General features: G+C 44.6%; 1 protein-coding gene across 8 annotated transcripts in view; it reads left to right on the top strand.

The window, feature by feature from the left end:
- The window catches only part of LOC121857817, a 273,121-nt gene that overhangs the window by 119,560 nt on the left and 140,873 nt on the right, over positions 1-12,688 (top strand). The window lies entirely within an intron of this gene.

Raw genomic sequence — 12,688 nt, 5'->3', positions numbered from 1 at the left:
CTTGTGTAAATTATTCCATGACTGAATGCTTTGCTCCTTTCCAGATAATTCCACATAATTATGACAACATTAACTCTACAATGTTATAGATATATATTTATTCATTAAAATTGACATACAAATTCACATTAGTTTAGCATTTACGTAGACAATACAGGTGTAACTGTATTCATGGACAGTGTAGGTATACAATATACGTAAACAGTGCAGGTGTACATTATGTATACACAGTGCAGGTATACAGTGTATCGTACATTACCGCGATGTAATAACAGCATGATTTCTGTATACACTTGGAAGAACCGTGCGAGCTGTTTATTCACGATGATACTTCATAATAATGTAACACCATCCGCCCTGTCTGTCGTAAACAAGCTTTTATGGTATCTGCACTGTGCTGCTGCAGTGTGTGTGTTACTACTGATGTACATAAACAGATGAGTTGTACTGGATATAGTTACTTCAGGTGTGTTTTGATAACCTTTGTACACATCCACCAAGACTCTCCTGCTGGCCTTATCTTATCCAGGGATCAGTGGTGGATTACAGAGATTAAGTACGTCCACCAACTGTTATCTCCCCCATAATAATACAGAGTTAGGAAATATTTATCTCATGAATTAGCATCGTAATAAAGGGTTGGTGTCTTACTTTATATAACAAGAATCTGTTTACTTGAGGTTTAATAACTTACCTCCCAAGAATCTTTGTTTACATAAATAGTAAATGACTTGTTTTGATCTCCCAATGAGGTGTGTTTACAAAGAAGATACGTGTTTTACTTCTAAAAAATCATTGTATATATAGTGGTAATGGCTTCCTTCATCCTAGTCTTAAATCCCATACCCCCAGGGCGTGACGAGTGTGTAACCCCCTCCCTTGAGCCCGATAAATGTCCGCCGTAGAAACATTTCACCCAGTATATGTGGCCAGATTCCTCCCTGAGGGGCGGGCCGGGCATGATACAGTCCAGACGGGCAGTAAAGAACAGACGCGGGCGTGTTAGGTTGATGTGGGTCACTAGGGAGGTGTTACGCCCCACGACCCCTTAATCCAGTGACCCTGAGTTAAGTTTAAAGCGCGTGAGGATGTGGTCCTGACGCTCATTGAGAAATATCAGGAAGTACAAGTTGTGACTCTCGGGTGTAAAGTAAAGGTGCGGTAATTCCCGCGAAGTGGTGGCAGGTTTATAGTACTGTACAGGCTTATGGCATCGCTTTCTACACCAACCCAACCCAACTTAACCTTATCCAGCCTCTCCTGAACTATTTCTCCTGTCTGAATTTCTGTTTTAATTAGCACAAAAGAGAGAGAGAGAGAGAGAGAGTATATTAATGAGGACTTGCTAAGGTGAGAGTGATGTGAGAAATAATGGGAGGCGTGGATGTTTTTCTTTAAGCGCGCGCGCGCGCGCGTGTGTGTGTGTGTGTGTGTGTGTGTGTAAACATTGATTAGTCCCAGATCATATTACCAAATATTTCTGTTTTTGTGAGTGAGTGAGTGTGCTTCTCGCTTTGTTTATTTTTACAGTGGTCGGTACATGACTGGGGACCGTCTGTGTGTAATAATAATAATAATAATAATAATAATAATAATAATAATAATAATAATAATAATAATGCACACCGGAAAGTTAGGGAGGGTTGACTAGCATCAGTGAAAGGAAATGGGGAGGCGAGGGGGTGGAGGGAGGAGAAGGGGCTGTGGAGGGGGAGAGGGGAGGGCAGGGCGGCAGTGTTGACATTAGGCAGGCGGCGGCTGGTGGTAGTGGGCGTGGCTGACCTCTGCTTGGATCAGGTGACCAATATGACCCTCTACCCTTTCCATCGCCCCACCAAGGACACACAAACACACGGTACAGGGACCAGGAGGAATGAGAGAGATGAATACCTGGAGGAGGAGATGAAGAGTTCTGTATAGATACTTATATTGTCCAGGTATTATTATTATTATTATTATTATTACTATTATTATTATTATTATTATTATTATTATTATTATTATTATATCGGGTGTTAACTCATTTATCACAGTCATTCTTGTTTCATAATACTTCAGCTATTAAAAGAAATACTGACGAAAATTTTACGTACAAAAATATGAAAAAATACCAACAATCAGCGTCTCTCTGGCCGAGTGACAGACCACTGACCGAAAGAACCATTTCTTGTGTGGCATTTTCCGGGGGTTAGAGTTACACCTATTTGGAATGGTTGTGAAATTCCGTGAGTCGTGCATCATCACTCCGGCAGGTGTAGAGTTTCAATACAATTCACTGGGTAGTCTGAGGAAACCTTGTTCACGGGCGGACAGACGGGCCCACGAACGGAATGCGCTACGTTATACCTGTGGTGTAATGTTCATCACGCTCGCCTCATAAGAGACCGGACCCGGGTTCGATCCCCGGGCAGGGTGAAACTATGGGCAAGTTTCTTTATACCATTTGCCTCTATCTACCCAGCAGTAATTGGGAACCTGGATGTTAATTGATTTGTGGATCGTATTCCGGGGTAATGGTTAGCCAGTGCAGTTGGCGAGTTTTTTTTTATTATTATTTATTGGGCACCCCCCTACATCCTTGTGTAAGGTGAAGCACAGAAGCGTTTACAGCGCCCAACAGGGAAGCATGCTTAGTTGTCCGGTCTTCTCGGACTATTCCTTGACACTGGGTCATGCAGCTCGTTAACTTAGGGTGTGGTTGTTGTGTTGGCGATAGCTTCTACACCTTAAACAAATTCACGCCTAGGTGGCCCTTGAGCCGGCTATCCTCGTTACACGAGGGCAACCATTATTATTATATTATACCCCATCACGACCCTATCATCACCTAGAGACACGGTCACAGGAGGGAGGGCCGGTACCAGGTGGGCGGAAAATGAAAGAAAACTTTGTTAGTGTGAGGAATTGCTATATTTAATCCTGATGTTATATGGTTATATGGGGTGGTGTGGCCAGTGGAGGGAAGAGGCTGTAGATGAGAGCGAGAGAGGTGAGTTCCCCCCACCCCCCTCCCCCCTCCAGCTAATATAATGGCCATAGTGAACTGCCTCAGTACCACACAGTCCAGTCCTCCTACACCCCGGCCATACACTCCCCTTCACGCCTCTACACAACCCCCTTCACACGCCCCTGACCTGGCTTGCATCACTCAGGGAGACTTTGTGTTCCGCATACCGCACCTCTGACTACCTCGCTCTCTCTCTCTCTCCCACGCTTCATTAGGTGGTTCCGTGTCTCCTTTATCGTGTACCTGGATATCCCGTCCACCATAATTATCCCTCCTGTAGTACCTGCCTCACCCTCATTCCTCCCTTCACCCTCCCTCCTCACCTCACCTCACGAACATGTCCAACTTGTTTTTATTATGTTTTTAAATCTAATAATCCTCCCAGGTTGAACCCAATCCCCTTCCGTAACACCATCTCTACCTTCAGTGTTGTCTTAAGTCTGAGGGTACACTGTATCGCACCTCAGGTTCGACTCTGTTCAAGGTGGGTTGTTAGGGTCCTACTTAATGTATGTGTCTGCTGGTGGTGTTGGGTGACTCGCAGAACTAGTGTCCCGTCTCGTTTTATCTGTAGATGTTAATAAACATGCGCCGGTGCCTAGTCACAGGAGAGGGCCGAGTGAGCCAGCAGGTGTGGGGGGAGGTGGAGGGTGTTTGGGTCATCACCATCCACCTTTGTACGGCCGAGGTCTGGCTTATGTCTACGGCCACTTAGAGAGCCTCCCCTGGGACGTCGTCGTGAAAAGGGGCGTTAGTGCTGCGCCCCATACTAGCAGGTGTTGCCTTACCGGACACCTGAGAAGTGACACAGATACACCCAGTCCTGTCGCTGTGTAGCTTCTAAGTGTATCCCTGTTATGATAGTGTCCCCGTGTGGCCCTAGTGTATGTGTGTAGTCTCTCCCCAGAGTAACTAATATTTATGTATGTCAGTAGTGTATTTGTGCAACTCTAGTGAGTGTTGTGTTCTAGTGTCTCTCTTGCTCTAAAAAGTCGCCATGTAGCTTTACCTCCTTGTATATACGACGTCTAGTTTCTCTCAGTGAGTCTGATACCCATGTGTGAGGTGTTGTGTCGCAGCTAGACATAATACTCAGAGTCAGGGCGAGACTCGGCTACTTCATTTCCTGCACTCCTCGTCTCCTCCACTGTGTTAGTATAGTTTACGACAAGCGGATGTGGTTTAGTGCACCTTGGCTGAGTGCAGTGTACCTTCACCAAAGGCATTATTAGTCAAACAGCCATCTTCTTCTGTTGTTAAGTGATAATCGTTAGGTGGACCCACACTACTCGTAGCCCTGATGCTTCCCTGTTAGTAAACCCACACCTGCTGAGGTGAGTCTCCACACCTATACACTTACTGTATGTAACTCCGGTGTTGGATTAACCACACCCACGTACAGTATATGTTATATAGCGTTAACGACACACTCCTATATTGTTACATTAACTTATTTTGAAACACCTGTCATCATCTCACACACACCTGTGCTGTTGTTAAACTACGCTTTTTATTTTTGTCTGACACCTGTTGCGCCACTAACCTGTGCCACTACCCTTGTGCCCACATGTAATAATGTCTGGCGTCCCTTTGTTGGCACTTGACACTTATTACACCATTAACCAACTACCCCCGTGAGGCAACAGCTAATTAATGTTTCTGCTGACTGCCCAGGCGTAGTGACCGTGGGCGCGAGTTTTTGTGGTTGTGTTTGCCCGGGGTAATGGGGTTAGGAGTGTTCCCAGCACCTCTACCTCACTGTATTGTACTGTATCAACACAACTGACGAAGGCAGGTGATAATGTTCTGTTTGGTAGTCGCTTTGTGATGATTATTCTTATCTTTATTCATGTATTTAAGTCTTTAATTATTCATTTATTTCATTTATTTTAACGTGTTTTTATATATATAATTTTAGTAGCAGTATTTATTATATATTTATTTGTTGTTGTGGACGCCTATTAACTCTGGTCAAACTACCGTAATAAATAAGTCTTGCTGTGTTTTCATCGCACACATATATCACCCAATTTCACTCGCTGTCTCGACCTGTGATGGACTGTGTGTAATTCTTGCCATCATGGACTTTCTCTGCTGAAATGTTGGGTATAAATTCTCACACACACTTTCGCTTCGTTGTCTTCCTCTTAGCTTCATCATCTAGTTACGATCGAGTCTCAGTGTAATTTCGACGCCATTATGAAGTCTTTTTCTCCCTTATCATCATTATCAGTGAACCAATTAGATACAGTTCAGACGTTTACAGCTACGAGGAAAATATTTAACGGAAGAGGCTCTCAGAATCTTAGGTAGTTGGGGGTGATGGCGTGCCAGACCAGACAATACAACACTGCCACATAGTTTCTGAAATATAGAACGGGATGTCGGTGCTTTCCTCACAGATATATCAGAGTTAATCACATGAACACTGGCGTTAATCACAGGAGAAGTGAGAGGCCTGTGAAGACGTCCATTGTTGACATCATCAAGTGTGGTGTTGAGACTGTGGTAATAAATGGTGTTTATAACTCAGAGGAGAGATAACCCATGAGGGAATGTTGGTAGTGGTGGGTGGGTGATAGAGGGGGTAGTGGTGGTAGGTGGGTGATAGAGGGGGTAGTAGTGGTAGGTGGGTGATAGAGGGGGTAGTGGTGGTGGGTGGGTGATAGAGGGGTAGTGGTGTGGGTGATAGAGGGGTAAGTGGTAGGTGGGTGATAGAGGGGAGTAGTAGGGGGTAGGTGGTGGTGGGTGATAGGGGGGTAGTGGTGGTAGGTGGGTGATAGAGGGGTAGTGGTGGTAGGTGGGTGATGGGGAGGGGGGGTAGTGGTGGTGATGGGGGGTGGGTGATAGGGGGTGTGGTGGTAGGTGGGTGATAGAGGGGTAGTAGTGGTAGGTGGGTGATAGGGGGGTAGGTGGTGGCAGGTGGGTGATAGAGGGGTGGTGGTAGGTGGGTGATGAGGGGTAGTGGTGGTGGTGGGTGATAGAGGGGTGGGTGGTGGGTGATAGAGGGGGTAGTGTGGTGGGTGGTAGTGGTGATAGAGGGGTAGTGGTGGTAGTGATAGAGGGGTGGTGGTAGGTGGGTGATAGAGGGGGTAGTGGTGGTGGGTGGAAGGGGTGATGAGGGAAGGTTATAGAGGGGTGTGGTGGTAGGTGGGTGATAGAGGGGTAGTAGTGGGTGATAGAGGGGTAGTGTGGTAGGTGGGTGATAGAGGGGTAGTGGTGGTGGGTGAGGGTGGTGGGTGATAGAGGGGTAGTGGTGGCAAGTGGGTGATAGAGGGGGTAGTGGTGGTAGGTGGGTGATAGAGGGGGTAGTAGTGGTAGGTGGGTGATAGAGGGGGTAGTAGTGGTAGGTGGGTGATAGAGGGGGTAGTGGTGGTAGGTGGGTGATAGAGGGGGTAGTGGTGGTAGGTAAGTTGTGAAGGAGGTAGTGGTGGTGAAGGAGGTGATGTCGGGTAGGTGGTGAGGGAGGCGTTAGGTTAGGTTAGTATACATGTTTCATTAGTGCCTGGTAGGGTACATCCTTCCATTCATTCACATCCCACAGGTGGGGGAGACTCACCAGACGCTGCTTACTGACCCTCGTGGTGATAATAATAGTCTCTTTATATCTTCGTCCCTGGAGCCTCCTTTTCCTATTATTATTATTATTATTATTATTATTATCATCTTCATTATTATTATTATTATTATTTATTATTATCTTTATTATTATTATCATTATTATCATTATCATTGTTGTTGTCGTTGATGGTGTTTTAGACGCCACTAACGAGATCCAATTAATTTTTTCTCGCCCTCTCATACAGCGAGTGTTAGGTGTCAGACCCACACACTATCACCTCCCTGGGGCATTTCTCGACCGCTATAAATTGTCGTAATCCTGACCAGCTGATACGTTAGGGAGGGTGGCACTGTGTCGCTCTTGTTGGCTGGATCTCTCTCTACCACAGCAGCTGTCGGGGGGTGAGGGGGGGGGGCTTGTTCTGGTACAGGTTCATTGGTGAGGGATAGTTGTAGTCTCACAGACAAGAATAAGCTGTACAGTTATCCCTCATTATGACCGGAACGTCCAGTTGAAAGTTTATAAATTTTTCACCAGTACGTCGAAAGCTCAATAGTTTCCCCATACAGCTTAATAATATTTGGGTTCTGGTAACATTATGGGTGAAGTTTTTATTTTTGTGTGTGTTGTCTTTTGTCGTAGGTTAGCACAACTCAACACAAATTTAACATATTACAGGACAACAGATAACAGAGGGGAAGGGATGTGCCCTACTGTATCATAGTGTAACGCATTACAGCCTGTCAAATTGTACCTTCAATACATCACAACTTAACACACCACACCTTAATATATCACAACCATAACCTAACTTTTGCAGGAAACTCACCTTCACTCCCCCCATCAACTAAGACGTTATTCAACCTGGATTTACGAGTCATTTTATCGCCCCGGTGTGTGCGTGGGTCATCACCCCCGACGATGGAAAAGAACGTTTTAGAATTCCTCACCTTCACCGACTACGAACAAAGATCTCACTGATGGGGAGGGAGGTGGCGGGGGGAGTAGGTGCTTATGTGCCTAGCAGACGAAGGCCACAAAGGGCATAGGCGCTAAGAGCCTCCACCGTGCTAGAATAACCCCTGTGACGCTCGTAAATAAAGGCGATAAATGAGGATTTTTTTTGCGCTCGGTGTTTTCCACCTCTTGAACACCCAAAGGTTTTAAACTGTTATGGTGTTTGTATGTAAACAAACGTAGTCCAGCTGGGGTTTGAGCGTAGATATGGCGGTGATTAAGTTCCCTTGTGAGGGACGATGGCTTTCTTTCCTCCATCGGTAAGGTAAGGAACGTGTTGGAGAAGTGAGGGAACTTGAGGAGAGGAGAGGGAGGTTAGATCAGGTTTAAGGGTAGGTTGAGTACACGGGGAGCCAGCCCAGGGTTCCTTACTAAAGGCTTGGAGGGAGTGTGTTGTGAATATTTCTTGGGGATGGAGGCGGTCAAGGCCACCGGCGGCGCGGTGGTGAGAGGTCAGTCGCGGTTTATGGAAGGGGACGCGTGGGCAGGTAGGAGGGAAAGGTGCTGTGAGAGGAATGGGGAAAGGAGGATGCCAGCCCATGTATGGAGGGAAGGTGGCCATACCTTCAGTGAGGAAAGGTTCCTGACCACACCATGAGTAAGGAAATGTGGCCATACCATGAAGGAGCGAAGGTGGTCACACCATGGGTGAAGGAAGGTCGCCCTCCATGGGTGAGGGATGTATGGCAAAAACAATATTGAAAGTTTGCATATGTGGTGTTGTATTTGCAATAATTGTTTTGCTTATCATCTTTCCTTTTCAAAACATGTAAAAAGGCGGAGACAAATATTACATATGACAATTATTCTGTTGTGCGGATGGTTGAGGTGCTCACCTGTGCAGCTGTGCTCCTTGGCAGTCCCAGGGTAGATACCACACGGCTCCTGTTATATATAATGTACTGTACAATATATGCATATATAAGATATATATACTACATATGCATAATATGTACATATATATGCTGACAACTCAGTTCTCAGTTTAGTACATACCCTGAATCAATATGAATCATTATTAATAACTGTGAAAGATAAGGATGCACTTTGTATGCTGTGTTTATAAGTGAGAGATACTAGCAACTGTGACTAGAGTATTTCTACCTGTTATTTAAATAATAATAATAATACCAGCCTCATCTTGTGTTTATCTATGCTTATCTTGCATCACTCTACTCTATTGTTATTCTTCTTCTCTTGAGGTGTTTGTTTATTGAAGTCGTCCCTCGTAGAAGAAGAACAAAGGTATAGAAGAGGATCACCGGGAGTTAGGCTGAGAAACAGTACTGTGATGGTCGTTCAGGTGTACTCCATTAGTTACTGTGGAGGCTGGTGGTGTGTAAGAACATAAGAATGGAGGAAACTGCAGCGGGCCCATTGGCCCATACTGGGCAGTCCCGTTTACACCCAACCCCTATTGCTCATATAAGCATCCAACCTATGCTTGAAGTTATTCAGCGTATTCGAGTTAATGATGATATTTGGTAACTTGTTCCATTCATCCACTACTCTGTTTCCAAACCAGTGTTTACCTATTTCACGCCTAAATCTAAATTTGTCTAATTGAAAACCATTGTTACGAGTTCGCTCCTGGTTGGATAGTTTGAGTACCTTTGTAATGTCCCCTTTGTTTAGCCCTGCCTTCCACTTATACACCTCTGTCAGGTCGCCCCTCGCTCTACGTCTCTCGAGGGAGTGCAAATTAAGATGCTTTAACCTGTCTCTATACTCAAGGTTCCTAATGCCCGGGATTAGTCTTGTCATTCTCTCTGAATTCTTTCCAAGGATTCTATATCCATTCTGTAATACGGTGACCAGAACTGAACTGTGTAATCCAGGTGTGGTCTCACAAGAGCAAGATACAGTTTTAGGATGACCTCGCTAGTCTTGTAACTAACACTCCTTTGTATGAACCCAAGTACTTTATTAGCCTTGTTACGAGTAGTCAAGGAGGAAGATTGGCCGTCACTTGAACTTTTTGGGACAAACACACATGGTGATTCATATTTTTATTGTCTCACGGGGTCAGAAAATGTGTGGTATGTGTGCCTTAGAGAATCTGAGGTGTGACGCAGCTACCCCCCCCCCCTCCTTTGTCCCCCCACCACACGGGATATTATAGTTAATCAAATTACTTTACAGTAATTCTAAAAGAGATTTACGAATACATATACACACACACACACACACACACACACACACACACACACACACACACACACACACACACACACACACACACACACACCAACAACAACCACGTCACCATCAACCATACCAAGACCATGGTTTTGCACATCAACCTCTCCTCCGACGTTGTCCCACCCCCTTTCATTACTCGAGGGTCCAACACACTCCAGGCTGTAGACTCCATAAGCTCCTCGCCGTCACTATAGATTACAAACTAAATTGGAAAACACACGTCAGTGAAGTTGTCAAATCCTCCAATTTCCGTTTCCACCTCCTCGGAGTTCCTGCACCCGAGCTCCTCAGTGTTTACTCAACATTCATACTTCCCAAGCTCACCTATGCCTCCCCTACAATGTCTTCCTCCCTAAATGTCACACACCGTAAACACCTAGAAAAAGTGCAAAAGAGGGCGTGCAAGATTATTCTCTCTCCTTCCTACTCAACATATCAAGAAGCGCTCAACACACTGACCCTATCGGCTCTTTCTGACCATCACCACGACCTCATCTGCAAATTTGGCGAGAAGCTACTGCACCATCCTCGACACCGGCTCCTACTACCACCCAAGATCCCTCGTCCGCGAACTGCTGTTCGACACCACAACCGCATCCAGCCCATACGAACACGTACTGATCACTAGAAGAACAGCCCAGTCCCATCCATTGTAAAAATTATCAATAACTTGTAATCAACCAGTGTATTCACTCCCAGTCAATCTTACTTTTTTGCACTGTCACTGTTGAAATGCCCTGTAGTGTGACCTTCTCCCCACCTAGTTATTATATATCATATTTGTATTACTTATGTTACTTGTATATTATTTGTCAATCAAGAGACCCATTCCCCAATTATGTAACTGTATATTTTCAGCCTTCCGGCTGCCATGCTCTTTCAAAAACCGTTAATTATTATTATTATTATTATTATTACACACACACACACACACACACACACACACACACAGATTAAACACGGCCCATTGCTGGACGGCTGGAGTCCCGCTGATCTCGAATGACATGTACCGGAAGTGATGACGATGATGGAGGTGTGATGTCCTTGGTGGCGGTACAGTTAGGTCCTCGACAGTATCTCTCGTGGATGATGACCTGAACATTGACTCTGAATCATCGTATGATTTCTGCTGTTGACGTTCTTCAGGTGTGGGTGTGTGGGTGCCCGAGTGTTACAAGTTTTCGCAACACTACACAGGTCATCAATCTGTTAGTTCATTTGGCCTCTAGTTGGTGTTCAGTTGACATATTATTATCCGGTCAAGCTAGATTCTTTGTGTAACTGTTATCTTCTCTTGAAGTTGTTTTACGTTTAAATAATCTTAATTTAGCCAGTCAGGTGCGTTCTTATATACCCAGTTACGAGGTCAATTAATCGTACGAAACCCAGTATGATGACTCGAATCCAACGTTTTCACAGGTTCGTACACTGACTGGCTCGATCAAAACAACGTCAAGATTACAATTAGACTTTCTGAGCAAAACTCCTTCGGTTATCACAAGTTAGGATACAAAATTATCGTGCAGAATCTCTCTAAATCCAGACCCAGGAGTGACCACTAATTCCCAGTAACGTAAACTAACGACACAGTAATGTATATCTTTTACCTACGATTTATAGAGCCTGAGCCAGCCGTCGTAGCTGTGTTGGACGTTGCCAGTGGAATGTTGTTGTTTGCGAAGTATTCAGGTATTTTAAGGATCAGTGAAGCGAATCAAATGAAGAAAGTAAATAGCGGAAGTTTACAAGTACGACCATCAATCATAGTCCTTTGTGTGTGGTTATTGACGGTGAGGCTCAAACTCATACTACAAAACGCAAACAAACACAGGAGCATTCGTAGCTGGATAAAACTCGCGTTCACAACTGAATAATTAATCCGAACATAAGTCTTGTTGCCTAAAATAGGGTAAAAATCATAGACATCAATTATTTGAAGCCATTCATGTGATTCATAAGGTGTGTGTGTGTGTGTGTGTGTGTGTGTGTGTGTGTGTGTGTGTGTGCGTGCGTGCGTGCGCCTTTCCTTCGCCGCCTGCATGTACACGGACCTCCGCTAGCATATTCCACTCTCAGGGACGATGCCTTCACCCTCCCTACACGACCTCTAAGACTAAGATACTATTGTATTTCAATTACATTAATAAAATACATGTTTGATTACTTTAGGTGAATTTGTTAAAGTTTGTAGAGTAAATTGAAGTTGATTTGAATTAGTTGTTTGAGTTGCGAATGTCATATAGCTCTTGGTTGGTTAAGTTAGGTTGGGTTTGAATTATTTACTTTTCATTCATCACCTAACCTAACCTGACCTGACCTGCACTGTCATCTCGGTATATACTTTGACAATTTGGGCCTCGATTTGATACTTTGCTGATTTTTTGGTTAACTCAGAATATCCATCTTTCAACCCGGCTGATGGATGTTTGTCGCCTGTGAGGGATGCCTGTCTGTTTTCGTGTTGTCAGTGATTTTTTTTTCTTTAAATTTTATTTCCATTTTTTTTGCTAATAGTTTTTTTTTTTACTTTGTTTTATGTTATTTTTTAATTTCTTTTTCGGTGGTAAAAGGAGACAATTTCTTATGTTACTTCTACAACTAGTTTATTGTTGGCTGAATTAAAATGTGAAGAAGAATAAGTTGTTTAGGTAAATGAGGAGAGAGGAGGAAGATGGAAGGGGGGATGGAGGGAGAGACAGCGGGGAGATAAAGGAGGCAGTTACCTGGGCTAGCTGTTGAAGGTCATGAGATGTGAGGGTAGGTGCTGGAAGGTGAAGTTTAGGAAGCAGGAGGTCGTCGGGACATGGAGGAGGATGAGGAATAGGCCAAGAAGAAAGAGGAGGAGGAGGGGGAAGGGGAAGAAGAAGAGAACAAGAAGAAAGAGGAAGAGGGATAGGACA

The sequence above is a fragment of the Homarus americanus genome, unplaced genomic scaffold (genome assembly GCF_018991925.1).
Source record: "Homarus americanus isolate GMGI-L3 unplaced genomic scaffold, GMGI_Hamer_2.0 scaffold13846, whole genome shotgun sequence".
NCBI lineage: Eukaryota > Metazoa > Arthropoda > Malacostraca > Decapoda > Nephropidae > Homarus > Homarus americanus.
Note: the sequence above shows the minus strand (reverse complement) of the source record. Positions and strands in the feature narration are given on the sequence as shown.